Genomic DNA, 15903 nt, shown 5'->3' on the forward strand with positions numbered 1-15903 from the left:
CCTGTTTGGGTAGAAGAACCACTTGTTGTGACCTTTACTGTCACATGCACCATCTTAATTTCATATCTCCCACTGTGAGAATAAAGGTGGCAACAGTGTTATTATAGACAATGCTGTGCTCTTCAGAACTTGTGTTTGTATTTTGTATTGAAGCATAGACTTCCTTGCCTCTGTAATTCCCTAATACCATTCATTTACTGCTGGTTCCATCATTACTCATGACAGTGTATCATCCTTAATAGGGCCCATGATCACTGACTTTCAATGATCCTCTCAAAGGCTGTTACTGACCTTCACAGATAATGACCACAAATGCATATGCACCCAGATTATGCAGGGAAATGAGACCAATAATTTATTTCCTGGTCATGTTAAATTCATCATTTCAAATTTTATTGCATACAATGAAGAAGAATATATCTTCTATGTCACTCTAGGTCACACATGATCACAGCTTTCCTAAAATGTAATCTTTTTCATCTTTGGCCACACTGCTCCCTTCTACTTGTTGCCACCAGTGAGAAGGATAAGGGAGGTATTCATCCACAGAGTGAACAGAATATCAGTCACCACCATGGTTTAGGAATTCTTAGTTGCTTAGATCTGAAGCATGAGAAGACTTTCATCAGAAGGACCAATGGTGTTTTAGCAGCAGTCCTGAAAGCCCTCAAGGCCTCTGAAGAGATAGGGGTAGCCCTGCAAGAAGGACTACTCACTCAGGGTGGTGAGCTTGCAAGCACAGTTGGTACAAACATCCTGGGTGCCGGTGGAGCCCCCTCTACACAGGGTAAAGAATAACCACAATATCCTGCTGTATATTAAAGAAGTACCTGTATGATGGTTGGAATGCACACGGGTAGGTGCCAATCAATAGGCTCATACACATGGACCATGATTTGGCAGTGGGCCTTCAGTATCCCAAAGCCATGCACTTATCCCACACCCAGTGTGAATGAGTGTCAGCCACAGTCAGCATGTCAGCATCATTCTGGAGGCGTGAATTTGCACCATTTCACAAAACACTTACCATATTGGCAGTAGGAGTGATATGCTCACCAAGCTGCCCACTTGGTACTGGGACCTGGCCACTGGCTCACGGGATGATGCATTAGGCAGAATCCTCAAGCTTTTTGGCACGTCCAATCAACCTCACATGATTGGGAGGACTATAGGGTCAGAGGGCTCCCCAAAGGAAAAAATGGGGACTTGGATCCACTAGGTCCTCAGCTGGGCATAGAGCTTCAGCCTAGATGACATTGCTGGCACAGTCTGGTTTCAGGTACCAGAAGGGGACTCATAAATTAAAAAAAAATATTTTTTTAATCTTTATTTTTGAGAGAGAGATAGCACATGAGCAGGGGAAGAGCAGAGAGAGAGGGAGATACAGAATCTGAAGCAGGCTCCAGGCTCCGAGCTGTCATCACAGAGCCTGAAATGGGGCTCGAACTCACGAACTGTGAGATCATGACCTGAGCCGAAGTCGGACGCTTAACCGACTGAGCCACCCAGGTGCCCTGGGAGTTATAAATTTTTGAGGAAGAAACTCTAAAGCATGGTACCCTCTGAGGAGTAGCCAGAGCAAGGGTCTTGCTTGCTTAAGTCTAAGGTGGTATTGCCAGTGGCCATAACGAATCTTTAACAAAGCTAATTGAGGGAGCCAGCGTTTTAGTTGTCTTATGAGCCAACTATGAGCCAAATGTAGGATGGAAACAACATGACTGCCTGTATTTGTTCAAAATTCTGACCAAAACTTTGCACTTGAACAAGGTTCAACAAAATAAGGTCCAAAACTCAGGATTTTCTCATAAGTCTTCAGCAGTTCTGTTCATGGTTACGTTAGGCCGCTTACAGCATGAAGCTGGAATGTAAATAAGGGGTGGCCTCAGCAAACAGGAAGACATTTAAATTTTTTTTTTTCCAACGTTTATTTATTTTTGGGACAGAGAGAGAGCATGAACAGGGGAGGGGCAGAGAGAGAGGGAGACACAGAATCGGAAACAAGCTCCAGGCTCTGAGCCATCAGCCCAGAGCCCGACGCGGGGCTCGAACACACGGACCGCGAGATCGTGACCTGGCTGAAGTCGGACGCCTAACCGACTGCGCCACCCAGGCGCCCCAAACAGGAAGACATTTAAAGGTGACAAACTTATCTAGGACTTTATCTCTTTGTCTATGTTTACTGTAGGAAAAACCACAGTGAGGAAAAGAAGTCACCAGACAGACATACCAGTGAGCTAGTAACATCAACAAAACACAACAGTCCCATCAATTGACCTTAACCTGTTTCTTAAACCTTTATGAAATATCAGAGAACCTCTTTCAGATTCCATTTCCTCAATGTCTACAATGCTTCTAAAGCTTGTCATCCATGGCAGTAGAAATAATATAGAAATTATATGATGTGACATTTTGTGTGAAATATCATAGTACAGTAATTGATTATCTAAGGTTATAAGGTATCCAGAATGTAGTTTAAACCAATATCAAAATGTGCTACATAGACTGTTTAGGTTAGAACCAAATAGAAAGCTCTTTTAAAAAAAAAATGGCGTTTTGAGCTCTAGAATCATGGACTCTGGGAATGGGTTTTAGAAATCTGCATTCTTAACAAATCCATTAGGCAATACTAGCAAAAAAAAAATGTAAAAATCCTTAGATTAAGATCTCAGAAATGATTAAATTTAGACTCATCTTCTGGAGGTAAGGCATTAATTCTGGTTTTTTTCAGCTGGATGCTTCATATGCAATGCAGAAAATATCAGTGTCTGATTGCCCCAGGATGACCATCTCTTACCATTAGCCCACTGGACACTGAAGCCATCCAGTCCCTCCCTAGCATTGAATAAGAAGGAGTATTTTCATAGATAGAAAAACCCCACCATTGTTGTCTAGATTAGAAGATCAGGTTAGCTTTGGAGGGTCTCAGCCATCTGAAGTTGAGGAATAATGAAAAGTACATGTAGCAAAGCATCTTATAGACAGAAAACAGTACTTTTTAATAATTAAAAAAAAAAGTAATCTGGGCATTTCTAGATTTATGATTTCTTTAAATTATTTTTTGCCTCAGTTGTTCCTGAGTGCATTTAAATGCTGTTATCATTACAATATTTCTTCTCTCTCCCTCTTGTGTTGGATATGTGTTGGTAGAAATTGTTGGTTGCTCAAAACAATTGTCTAAGCATTTCTAAAATCTTTAATCTCCATTTAATATCCATTCTAAAGGGTGTATTGCTTTTTTCTTTTTTTGTAATGCAGTGTCTCCTAATGAATATGTTAAACATAACTTAATGTTCAGTTCTGTGGTTTTCCAATGTGAAATTATCTTATGAGGACAGTCTCCCAAGATGGGAAGTTAACCACTGCCTTATTATAAATTCTTTGAGATAGAGAAGTTGACCATTATTATCTCCAGCTCTGGGCTCAGTCATCTACTTGGAAGAAAATAAGAATATGAATGGAGCGCCTGGGTGGCGCAACCGGTTAAGCGTCCGACTTCAGCCAGGTCACAATCTCGCCGTCTGTGAGTTCGAGCCCCGCGTCAGGCTCAGGGCTGATGGCTCAGAGCCTGGAGCCTGTTTCCGATTCTGTGTCTCTCTCTCTCTGCCCCTCCCCCGTTCATGCTCTGTCTCTCTCTGTCCCAAAAATAAGTAAACGTTGAAAAAAAAAAATTAAAAAAAAAAAAAGAATATGAAAAAAAATTCTGTTGGGAATAGAAAAAGGCAAGTTCTTTAAGTGACTAAATTGACAATGTAGAATCTCAGGCCATTTTGGAATACTCAGGTGCATGAAGGCTAGACTTACTGTATCAGTTTACTTATGTTGAAATTTTTATCATCAGTACACTGTTAACCATAAGAAATCCCATATTTAAAAAATTAAAGAAATAGAGAAAGACAAATATCATATGATTTCACTCAGATGTGGAATTTAAGAAACAAAACATATGAGCATATGGGAAGGGGGAAAAAGAGAGAGAGAAAGAGAGAGAGGGAAACAAACCAGAAGAGACTTTTCAACGTTTATTTATTTATTTTTGGGACAGAGAGAGACAGAGCATGAACGGGGGAGGGGCAGAGAGAGAGGGAGACACAGAATCGGAAACAGGCTCCAGGCTCTGAGCCATCAGCCCAGAGCCTGACGCGGGGCTCGAACTCACGGACCGCGAGATTGTGACCTGGCTGAAGTCGGACGCTTAACCGACTGCGCCACCCAGGCGCCCCCAGAAGAGACTTTTAAAGATAAAGAACAAACTGAAGGTTTATTGAACAGAGGTAGGTGGGGGATGGGCTAGATGAGTGATGGGTAGTAAAGAGGGCAATTGTTATGATGAGCACTGGGTGTTATATGTAAGTGATGAATTACTAAATTCTACTCCTGTAGAATTTAAAAAAATTTTTTTTTCAACGTTTATTTATTTTTGGGACAGAGAGAGACAGAGCATGAACGGGGGAGGGGCAGAGAGAGAGGGAGACACAGAATCGGAAACAGGCTCCAGGCTCTGAGCCATCAGCCCAGAGCCCGACGCGGGGCTCGAACTCACAGACCGCGAGATCGTGACCTGGCTGAAGTCGGACGCTTAACCGACTGCGCCACCCAGGCGCCCCTACTCCTGTAGAATTTAAATAAAATTTTGAAAAAAAAATCCTGGGGCACCTAGGTGGCTCATACAGTTGAGCATCTGACTCTTGGTTTCGACTCAGGTCATGTGGAGCCTTCTTGAGGTTCTCTCTCTCTCCCTCTCTCTCTCTGCCCCTCCCCCATGCACACACACACACACACACACACACACACACACACTCTCTCATTCTCAAAATAAAAAAAAAATTAAATCCCACCACAAAAAAATATATAGATAGATAGATAAATGAAATAGGTGAGGAATTTTATCTTCAGTCTTTAGTGTTCACCTACTTCTGGGCCAACACATCTCTGTCCTTTTTTCTTTTCCCTGAGTAGGATGTTGTTTTCCAGTATCTGCCTGTCCTTGCATCACCATGGAAAAGCATCGCATAGCCACAAGTCTTTCTCACTGTTTACAGCCTTAGCAATGGGTGTAATTGACCCAGAATTTACTTTATATGGAATTTGATGATAGGCTTTTACTTTTTAATTTAGGAACACAGGATGAACATGACAAAGTGGATAACTAAAAGATTTTCTTTTAGGTGAATGAAATATATTCTGTGTTCATTAGCCACAGTATGCCTGGTACTTAGCTTGGAGTTCAGGTGAGCCCAAAGAGAATGCTGGCCATTGTCCTTTTAGGATTACAGCCTAGATTGAAAAATCAAAGTAAACACACACACACACACACACACACACACACACACACGTGCACTAACAATTCATGACTCTAATAATGTGCTGAGTATTATGAAGATTCAGAGAGATGAAAGAGAGAACTCATTTTACATTCAGAAAAAGACAACAGAAAAAAAAAGAGTAATGTTTTCATTTTCTGTTGTTTAGTTTATCAGCCTGAGAGTAAACATGCTTCTTTTCCCATCACTTCAGTATTTTTCATGTAATTTCCCACTCTTTTCCAATGAAGTAAGACCCATAGACTGCCTTAAAATCTGCATTTTAATAAGCTTTATAAATTGAATGTTCTGATAAGAATAAAATATAAAACAGTGAGATATATTTTCCTCAACATTCTTTTGTCACTGATAAATAAAATTATTTATTTTTTTAACGTTTATTTTTTGAGAGAGAGAGATGGAGAGCCCACAAGTGGGGAGGGGCAGAGAGAGAAAGACACAAAATCTGAAACAAGATCCAGGCTCTGAGCTGTCAGCACCGAGTCTGACTCAGAGCTCAAACTCATGAACTGTGAGATCATAACCTGAGCCGAAGTTAGTCGCTTAACTGACTGAGCCACCCAGGAGCCCTGGCAAGTAAAGCTTTTTAAAATATTGTGATAAATATGCCTTTCAGGCAAAACCATTTCCTTTTCTGACGTATTTCTTTTATTAGTTAATATAAGTTATGTCCAGACTAAGGCTTTCAAAATATTTTTGGTAATATAAATGTTTAATGAATCAGATAATACTTTATTAGGCACAATACACAAGACTTTAATAAGAAAACATTTTGTTCTAATTATCTTTACCATCTCTTGGCAGGAAGACAATAATTCTGAGCTCTTCATATTGCCAAATTTTCTTTTTTGAATGGGATATTATTGGTACCTGGCAAAAGATAGAACTAAAAGAAAAACAAATACCAGAGAGGGGACAGAAATTAATGAGTTAGAGGATAGAAAAACTAGAAAACTTAATAAATGAAAATACTTCGTTTTGGAAAAGATCAGCAAAATAGCTCAAACTAACAAAAAAATATAGCTAACTTGATCAAGGGAAAAAAGGCAAAAGCACAGATATACAAAATAGTGATAAAATGGGCAATAATATTTTAAATAGAAGGGGTTTTTTAATACTAAGATTATATTTTGTAGAATTATGTGAATAAATTTGAAAACAGGCTGAATGGTTAATTCCCTAAGGAAATACATGTGGCACCAGGCCCAGATGGTTTCACAGGTGAGTTCTACCAAATCTTCACTGCTTCATATAAGGAAGGCTCATTGTGCAGGTCCTTCCTGTCCTTTATAAGTGTCATTGATATAAAATGTCATTATTTAAGACATGTATTTCTTAGAAGAATGCAGAAAATGTCACACATTCCATTTGCTACAACATGTAAATTAATTTTTCTGAAATGCTGTATTTTACTCTCTTACATTTGCTATTTGCTACTATTATATCCTTTCTTTTTCCTGGAGGGAAGTGAAGCGGGGAGAGAGAGAGAGAGAGAAGTCTTTAATTTTATGTGTGAAGTGATTTTGGATTTAAATAGGGAAATCTGACCAAAGGTTTCACCATCAGAAACAACACCAAGACATCTAGAGTCCCTCTTATTTCCTATTCTCCGAGGCATACAGGCATGATGTTATCAATATGTAAACCACACTGCGAAGGCCCGTGGTATACTGCCGTGACAAATCTCAGTCCAAAGTAGAAAGTAGCATTTGTTATAAGAGTAAATAAATCTGAGTCTAGATGGTAAGGGTGTAGTCTGTGCTGCTAGGTTAAAGCAAAATTGTTATGCTATTTATAAAAATAGACAAATATATTCAGCTGACATAGTTTCCTACCATGTGCCGGGAGTTGCATTAATTTGCCTCAGTAAGAAAACCACATCTGAAACACAAACAGCAATTCACGTCATCATCTGATTAGGTTTATAATAACCCTTTGCCATTCCCGAAGACTTTTCAGTATTTCTAATTCCCCATCTGTGGAATTTAATGAGGATGTGATCAGACTGTAGATACCAATGTTGCATTTCCCCCAGTGAAATTATTTCACTTTGAATTTGCTAGTTTGGGAGAACAAAAGAGACCAAAGGACTTATTTTATGGGTAAAGAATTCTTGCAGTTGCTTGAGATATGTATTCCAACTATACAATAAGGGACTTGGGAAATAACCACAAAGAATACTGAAGATCCCCTTCATGTACCATGAAACAAACTTAGCTTAGGCACATTTTCATGCCAGGTAATGCCCGTTGGGTCTATCTGGCTGAACTGGGACCCTAGACCTCCAGAAAGTAATGTCATCTCTCAGCTACCAGTCCTTCCTTACTCGAGTTTCTTTAGGAAAAAGTAGATGGAGGTACACACCTGTGCGTTACCACAGTGTCTCTCTGTCATGAGTTTAGCTAATCTCCCCCATGCTATTGCTGCCTTGGCATCCCTTTTGTTTGGCCAAGCAACCTGAAGTGATCTTAAACTGACACAAGCACACCACCGCCACCCCCATGTGCTTGCACGCACATGCTCTAGATAATAGCCCACAGAGTCACCAGCAAGTGCAAGTTCATGATCTGATGTTTCCAATAGCTCTTGTGATCAATAGCCTCCCCTGCCTCCCAGGGCCTTCCCATAGTATGCCCCTTAGGTAAGACCTGACCATGGGGATTCCCAAAACCCTCCTCTTTCAGTTTGAATTGACCAATCTGGACTGAACCTGGGAACTCCAAAGTACTCCACCCATATACCTTAATAAAGGCATGTGCCCAGGTCCGGGCTCTCTGTCTGCACTCTGCCTTGACTTCCCCATGTGATGGCCCCAAGGTATGCTGGGGTACTTCCCCCAGTACCTATGAGTAATCAACATTGGTATTTCATTGTCTCTTGAGGTTTGTTGCTGAACCACCACAACCTACCATCTGTATCCTGTGCTCCACTTAAGTGTTAATTTGATGAATTCTTAACACCTCCTTAATGGTACATGACTACTTCTTTATCCAAAGCCTTCTGACTCTTAATATAACTCAGGCACGAGACCTAGGTAGTGATTGGGACTTCCTACTGTTAAGACTCAAATCAGGCCTCTGTTTACCAGACCTAGAATTTGGGGTTTTTACAATTTAAGTAAAGCCTAAATTACTTTCTGAATATTTTATTTTGGTGGGCCTCTATAATTATGTAACCCTTCTAGAGAATTCTGAGTGTCAATCATTCCCTGAGACACCATCTCTTCCCATTCTTCTCCATTTGCCACTATATAGGCACTGCCCTCCACGGTCTTCCCATTTTTGCTAAAATCATAGAGTCCAATTTTGCCCATTTCTTTTTTTTCAAGTTTATTTATGTATTTTGAGAGAGAGAGAGAGAGCATGTGCACATGAGTGGGGAGGGGCAGAAAAGGCGGAGAGAGAGAATCGCAAGCAGGCTCCATGCTGGAAGTAGACGCAGATCTTGATTTCAAGAGCAGTGAGATCATGACCTGAGCCAAAATCAAGAGTCTGATGCTTAACCTACTGAGTCACCCATTTTGTCCATTTCAATTTCCATCTTTTCCACTAGAATTCCTGACCTGGAATGAACATCCATCAAAATTGTTTTTAAAGATTCTCATCCCTCTCTCATCAATCTGTTCTTCATCTCAAGTGTGAAAGCCCTGGAATGAGGTAGAGTTGTTTTTTTGTTTTGTTTTTGTTTTTGTTTTTATTTTTGTTTTTTTGAAAGCATGGGATTTTCAATCTAGAACTTTTGTGTCCCAAACTCTTTCAAGTCTGTCTTCCAAATTATGTCAAGATGTTTCTGTTCTCCTTTGCTCCTTATGGTCTGTGTTCACTCTAAGTTGTCTTAATGAACCTGGAAAATGTTTACGTCTAAATAGAGCTCCCATGTTTGATATAGAAACTCTCAAAAGTTCTCTCATAAAAAATTTAGCCTAATCCAAAAATTTATTTTCATCATCCTTGGTTAAGCAAAATATTCATTTCCCCAGGCACTTTACATTTATGAATTCTTGTAATAATTTTTAGTCTTATTTTTCATTTTATCACCTAAGCAAAGTTGAGATTTTTAAAATCCTGCTTACTTAGAATAAGGCACTAGTAGAAGCTTTAGCTTTTCTTCTTCAGGGAGGCACATTTTATTCATCCAAGAGAGTAGCAGCGAAAATCATTTCAGAGGGGCACCTGGGTGGCTCAGTCCATTAAGCCTAACTCTTGATTTTGGTTCAGGTCATGATCTCATGGTTCATGCGATCAAGCCTGTGATGGGCTGTCAAGCTCTGCGTTGACATGGAGGAGACTGTTTGGGATTTTCTTTCCTCTCTCTCTTTCTGTCCCTTTCTCTCAAAATAAATAAATAAACTTGAAAAAAAAAATTATTTCAGATGCATTTAGTGGTCCAGGGCTTTCAAGGCCTTCAAAACCATCGCCTATTTCATTGTTTCAGTTATCCAAATCTCACTCTTATTTGATCAAAGCTCTAACTTTCACCTGAAAAACTCTGACAAGGTTATTAATCCATAGGCTTCTATAATTCAGCAACTCAGAAAAAATCATTCTTTCATTTTCATTTTCAGTGATCTCTAACCTACTGCTGGAGTCAATAATAATTTTTTTTTAGCACTGTCACAGGAGGCTAGTGGTCTCATCCTATGTTTTCACTGAGTATTGTACATTAGGAGTTTGTTTTCTCTAGCTTTGTCCATCAGGACCAAATATTCCACCACACTGTCTGGCATTCTCTATCACATTTCAATTAGCTTTGCAGACGAACACCTGATCCCAGAGTGTCATTCTCAGTGGGCACGTGGTCCAGGTCACTAGTCCGAATAGACTGATTCATCCTGATTGCTGTGATTGGCCATGAGCGGCTCTCTCCTCATCCAGAAATCTTGCTACATTTACTGCATCTCATCCAAAAACCAAATCCAAATCACATTTTCCTGAGAGTATTTTGCTAGAACCCGATTTTTCTATCTAATTTTGTTACATTTCTTTGCTTATAATCAACAGAAAACAATCATGCTTCACTTAAGGAGGAGAAAAGAATGTGGTGGAAGAAAAGTATGTAGCTTACAAAATCAAAGGACAAATAGGAAAACTAAACCTTAAAGCAGACTAAACAGAATAGTTTCAGGTATTTTAATAGCAAAGACTCAGGAATCAGACAAACCTCTCCAATTTCCTTCTGCCTCTGGGTGTTTCTGTGTAATTACTGTGTAACTCCAAGAGTAGAAAGTCTGATTTTCTGGCATGGGTCATGCACCCACCTTTGTGTTGATGAGGAATAGACTGGGCCCCACAATTCCTCCCAAATTATACAGTTTAGGAAAGGAGTAATCCCCGCTCCACTACCCAAGAAGGGAAGCTGGGAAAGCTATACGTATGTACAGACTTAAAAGAATATCCCCTACACATGCAAGATGCTTAAGAATTCTTATTGATTTGTGTGATAATTCTGGGAAAGAAATCAGATTACTCAAATGATGCTAAGTATTCTCAGTACGACCACATACCTCAGCTGCCACAGTCATAGCCTTGTGGAAATTGTTTCCAGGGCATAGATTCTACACACTCTGGTTTCTGAAACTGGGCCTTCACTTATCTTGGATGAGCTCAAGGGATTTGTAAATAGAAACATGAGACGATGATGAAGGGGGCTGGTCATCAAGATTTCCTGGCTGTCTTAGTGCTCAACCATCCCTTCAAGGTCCTCCAAAGGTGCCAGTTCTGCTAAAGTTCTAATTAGGTGATCTCTTTTTTGTGTGTAGCTAGATATAAATGACAAATTACAAGATAACAGTTAAAGATTATAGCTAATGCTTTGCTTTCACAAACACCAACTCTTTGTGTGTTTGTTAACACAAGAACTAGATTTTCCTGCCGTGGTAACTTTGTTTTAGGTCTTTTCTTCTTACCAGGAGAAAAGATGTCATTTGGCCTCTGAAGCACCATCATGCTGTTCAGTTTTGAAAACGTTTCTCTCATGCAAGGCCACAGCTTGCCCCTGTGACATGTTGCTGCAAATTAGAAAAACACCCCCCTTCTAGGATGGTGTTAGAAAAGCCACTGTCTGAACGATGACCACCAGTCAGGTCTATAACTTGGCAAGCAGAGCAAGGACAGAGCTTCAGCTGCTCCTGGCCTGATGGCCTGGAGCTTTGTGTAAATGCATAATCTGGCCGTTGGTGGTGGTTCTACTCTTGGGGCGATTTAGAACAGCTGGAACAACTGGAAACCTTTCTTTTGTGGTCATCTAGCTGGACACATCAGGAAAAAAGACCCACAGAAAATCCTGAACTGGAGCCATCCATTGTTTCTATATCCATTAGATTACTAAACCAAATTGCACCATCTTCCTGGTTGAAAGCTTTTTGCATTGTGGTACCCAACTCTTGAGATGTTTCTGTCTTGGTGTTTCATGTGATGCATCATATTTAAAATGCTGGGCCCCTGCTGATTGTAGTCAAAATTGAACACTGGGATGCCTACCCTTTTTCTGAAAGGTGGCTTCCTTGCCCAGTCAGGGTTCCTGTACTTTTATCTTTATTCCATGCTCTTGACTCTTCTTTCTGTTGTCCACAATATGTCTTGTCCCCTTAACTCACATTAGTGTAGGCTCTTATGTCTTGGTTATTATCCTAGCTGTGTCGTTTTCCCTCCATCTCATCAGTACCTTCATAGACATCATTAAGTCATGGGCCTTCCATCTTAGGTGGGCCCTCAGAACCCTCTCGTATGTATACTTAATCCACAATCTGGTTTGGTCAGACAGTTTCTCTCTGACTTTTATCCTTCCTTTCCCAATTTGGGCCCATGCTCACCCTTTTCAACCCCACTTTTACCAGCACTATGTATTTATTTTGATCCTCTGTTACAACTATCTAGCTGAGATCCTTAATGTAGGTCAACTCAGCCATTCCCTCACTGGTTCTAGTAATACTTCGTATCAGTGGTTCTCAAATGTCATCTGGGCATCCCTAAAGCTCTCTCAAACTATTTCAGGGGGTCAGTGAGGTAAAAGTCAATTTTACATTAATATTTTCATGTCATTTGCTTTTTTAATTCTCATTTACTCTTGGTAGTGCACCGCTGAATTTTCCAGAATGAATATAGAAGCAGATATGAGAATCAACCTATTTTGTGTTTGACCATATATTATAGAGAGTTGCAAAAAATTAAAAACAATGCTACTTTTCTCACTAAGCTTTTTGCTTTCCACATACAGTTTTTTTTCATACAAATGTTATATGGGTTAATGTGTAATGGGTTTATTTTTTAATAAATACATTTTATTTTTTTATTTAAAAATTTTTCATGTTTCTTTACTTTTGAGAGAGAGAGAGAGAGAGAGGACAAGCAGGGGAGGGACAGAGAGAGAGACAGAGAGACAGAGAGACAGAGAATCCAAAGCTCCCAGTTCTAAGCTGTTAGTACAGAGCCTGATGTGGGGCTGGAACTCACAAACCAGAGATCATGACCTGAGCCAAAATTGGAGACACACCCGACTGAGCCAACCAGTCGCTCCAAATAAATAAATAAATTTTAAAGTTTTCAAAGGCTCTGTGGCAAAATTTTGTAGATATAATGCACAAATGGAAAAGCTCTGCAGGGCTCAATAGCTGTTAAGACTGAAAGCAAAATGTTTTAAAATCACTGTTTTGAAACATGAGCTCACTTGTGAACATTTGGGGAAAGTGCTATGCCAGGGTGCTCTTAACTCCAGATATCATGGTCCATAGCAATTGGATAGTGAGTGTGGGTTTCAGGAAATGGATGATGAGTGATGTGTTGGAGCTTTGAGTTTTTAATGTGTAAATGACCACTTAAGCAGTAACTATGGTTGAAATGTCCCAGGGAATATACACAATAAGAGGACAGTTAGGACCAATTCCCAAGAAAGAGCAACCTGAAAAGATAGACACAAATAGAAGAGTTTGCAAAAAGGCCCAAATGAAATGTGTAAACACAGGAAGGAATTGAGGGCAGTGAAGTGTCACAGAAAGGAAGGGTCAAGTGTTTCCATAAGAACAGAGCAGTCAGCAGGACATCTGGCAAATCCTGCCACAGGACCAAGTAAGAAGAGGAGTATGGTGACTTTGGTGAGAGAAGTTTCAGTGACCTTGTCGGGGAACAGGTTGGCAGAATTCACACATAAATGGTTTTAGATGAAGCAGAAGCTGGAAAATTTTCCAGAGCAACTTTCAAAACAATTTACTTAAAAGAGAAAGAGAGGGGCCCCTGGGTGGCTCATTCTGTTGACCATCCGACTTTGGCTCTGGTCATGATTTTCCTGCTGTCAGTGTGGAGCCTACTTCAGATCCTCTGTCCCCCTCTCGCTGCCCTTCCCCTGTTTGTTCTCTCTCTCTCTCTCTCTCTCTCTCAAAAAAATAAATAAATAAAAAACATTTTAAAAAAGGGAAGGAGGGAAGTGATAGGATAACTGGGGAGGAAGGAACATAAGATGGGTCAGGATTTTGTTACAGGGAATATTAATCTACCCAACAAAGTGGCTTATTGGTCTATTTATATAGTTATTGCCCTATGTCTGTCTTCCTTGTGTAAATGTTAGTACCTTGTGCCAACTGGTCCATTTAACACCCATCTCTATATTTTTAGCATCTGCTTCCTATCAGACAAATCCAAGAAAGGTCATACTTGTTTGTTTAATTAATGAACTCTTTTACTATTTTTTAATATAAAGCAGGCTTACTATTCTTTTTTATTTTTTTTAATTATTTATTTATTTTGAGGGAGAGAGAAAGAGGAAGAGTGGGTTAGGGGCAGAGAGAGAGGGAGAGAATTCCAAGGAGGTTCTGTGCTGATACAGTGCACAGCCAGATGTGGGGCTTGAACCCACGAACCATGAGATCATGACCTGAGCAGAAATCAAGAGTTGGACGTTTAACTGACTGAGCCACCTGGGTACCCAAGCTTACCATTCTTAAAAAAGGAAATAAAGAGCTAGCTCCCATCCCATTTGAAACAAGTCTTTTTTTTTTTTTTTAATTTTTTTTTTCAATGTTTATTTTTATTTTTGGGACAGAGAGAGACAGAGCACGAACAGGGGAGGGTCAGAGAGAGAGGGAGACACAGAATCGGAAACAGGCTCCAGGCTCTGAGCCATCAACCCAGAGCCTGACGCGGGGCTCGAACTCACGGACCGCGAGATCGTGACCTGGCTGAAGTCGGACGCTTAACCAACTGCGCCACCCAGGCGCCCCTTGAAACAAGTCTTAAAATGCTCATGTTAATAAGGCCATGGCAGCTAAATCGATACCACTTAGGCCAGAGACTAACATATAAAAAAGTTCCTGAAAAATATGGATGAAAATAAATCATTTTTAACCCACAGAAAAATATGTTTTCCTAGTTTCTCCCTGATGAGGGGTTGTGTATTGACCGCATTTATTTTCAAGCCAGTGAAATTGGGAAAGCAGGGGAGAGTCACCAATTGTGGGAGCTCTGAGAAAGGAACTGAAATTTGACTGATGTAAAGATGTGCTCAGTTCATCTGTTTATCTATATCTAGAGAGTGGAACTTTGAAATCCTAAATATACACTGTAGTTATTAACAGTGATCTTTTAAAGGTCTATAAAGAATTAGTGAAGTGAAATCATCACGGAAAATCATATGTTCAGAAGAAAAATAAAATGAGCCTAATTAAAAGTGCTGGTGATTAAAATTTATATGTCCAATTCATAATTCTTCAATTATTTTCATGACAGTACTCTAACATCTGTGTATAAAAAAATTCCATTACAAACACAAGGAAGCCTCTATAGGCTCAAAACTATAACAGAATTATGCACAACTGAGAAATCAGCAGCATGCTAATGACCATTTGTTTTATTCATTTGTGAGGTGGCTAACTGGTGAAGTGAACACTGTCTACCATAATTTTTCATTAAAGAAACACTTTTCTTTTAAACTAGCAGCTCATTTTCCACAGAGCAGAGCCAATGACAGGTTCTCAAAATGTTATCAGTAAATGCCATCCAGCTGTAATTACCGATGCGAAACAGGACTAGTAAACTCTTCACTCTTTCAGTATGTCGGTACAAAATACAGTAGGTACTAAACTTAAACCTTGTTTGTGATAGATATCTATCACGTTCTTCGTTCCCCACCATCTTTGTAGGGCTTTTCTTTTCGGGGGAAATGTCTACGGTATGACATTTACAACGTGAAAATCAGAAGCAAATTGTTAGCTTCCTTTGCAGAGAGTGTGAAGGCAGGTGACCAGAGCACCACAGTCAGACACACCTGCTGAGCCTTCTAGTCAGAAACGAGGGGGAACAAGTGGATGCGGGATGTAGGAGCAGGGACAGCACTGGCTTCCCACAGGTGGCAGTGCTGGGCTTGCTGGGCGCACAAGCACAATTAGCCCTGGTGGCTGTGCAGTCACGCTGAACGTCTGCTCTTTGGCACCCAGCAGAGGCACTGGGCACAGTTTCCTTCACAGTCCATTCCCATGTCATGTTTTGCAGTGTTACCAGCAAAAGCTTAGTTTTGAGTCTCTTTTTGCCCCCAAAGTATCCCGGTGAATTCATTAACCATCTGTTATTCTTCATACATCGCTTTTCTGATTCAA

The 15903-nt window shown here is 40.1% G+C and overlaps 1 long non-coding RNA gene across 1 annotated transcript in view; it reads left to right on the top strand.

Annotated features, from left to right (window-relative positions):
* Positions 1-15903, top strand: part of LOC123603205 — a 71885-nt gene that overhangs the window by 8713 nt on the left and 47269 nt on the right. Inside the window, exon 2 of the long non-coding RNA XR_006714786.1 lies at positions 8874-8977. This is a non-coding gene — a long non-coding RNA (uncharacterized LOC123603205). The remainder of the gene's footprint in view (positions 1-8873; positions 8978-15903) is intronic.

This window comes from Leopardus geoffroyi, chromosome A1, assembly GCF_018350155.1.
Source record: "Leopardus geoffroyi isolate Oge1 chromosome A1, O.geoffroyi_Oge1_pat1.0, whole genome shotgun sequence".
Taxonomy (NCBI): domain Eukaryota; kingdom Metazoa; phylum Chordata; class Mammalia; order Carnivora; family Felidae; genus Leopardus; species Leopardus geoffroyi.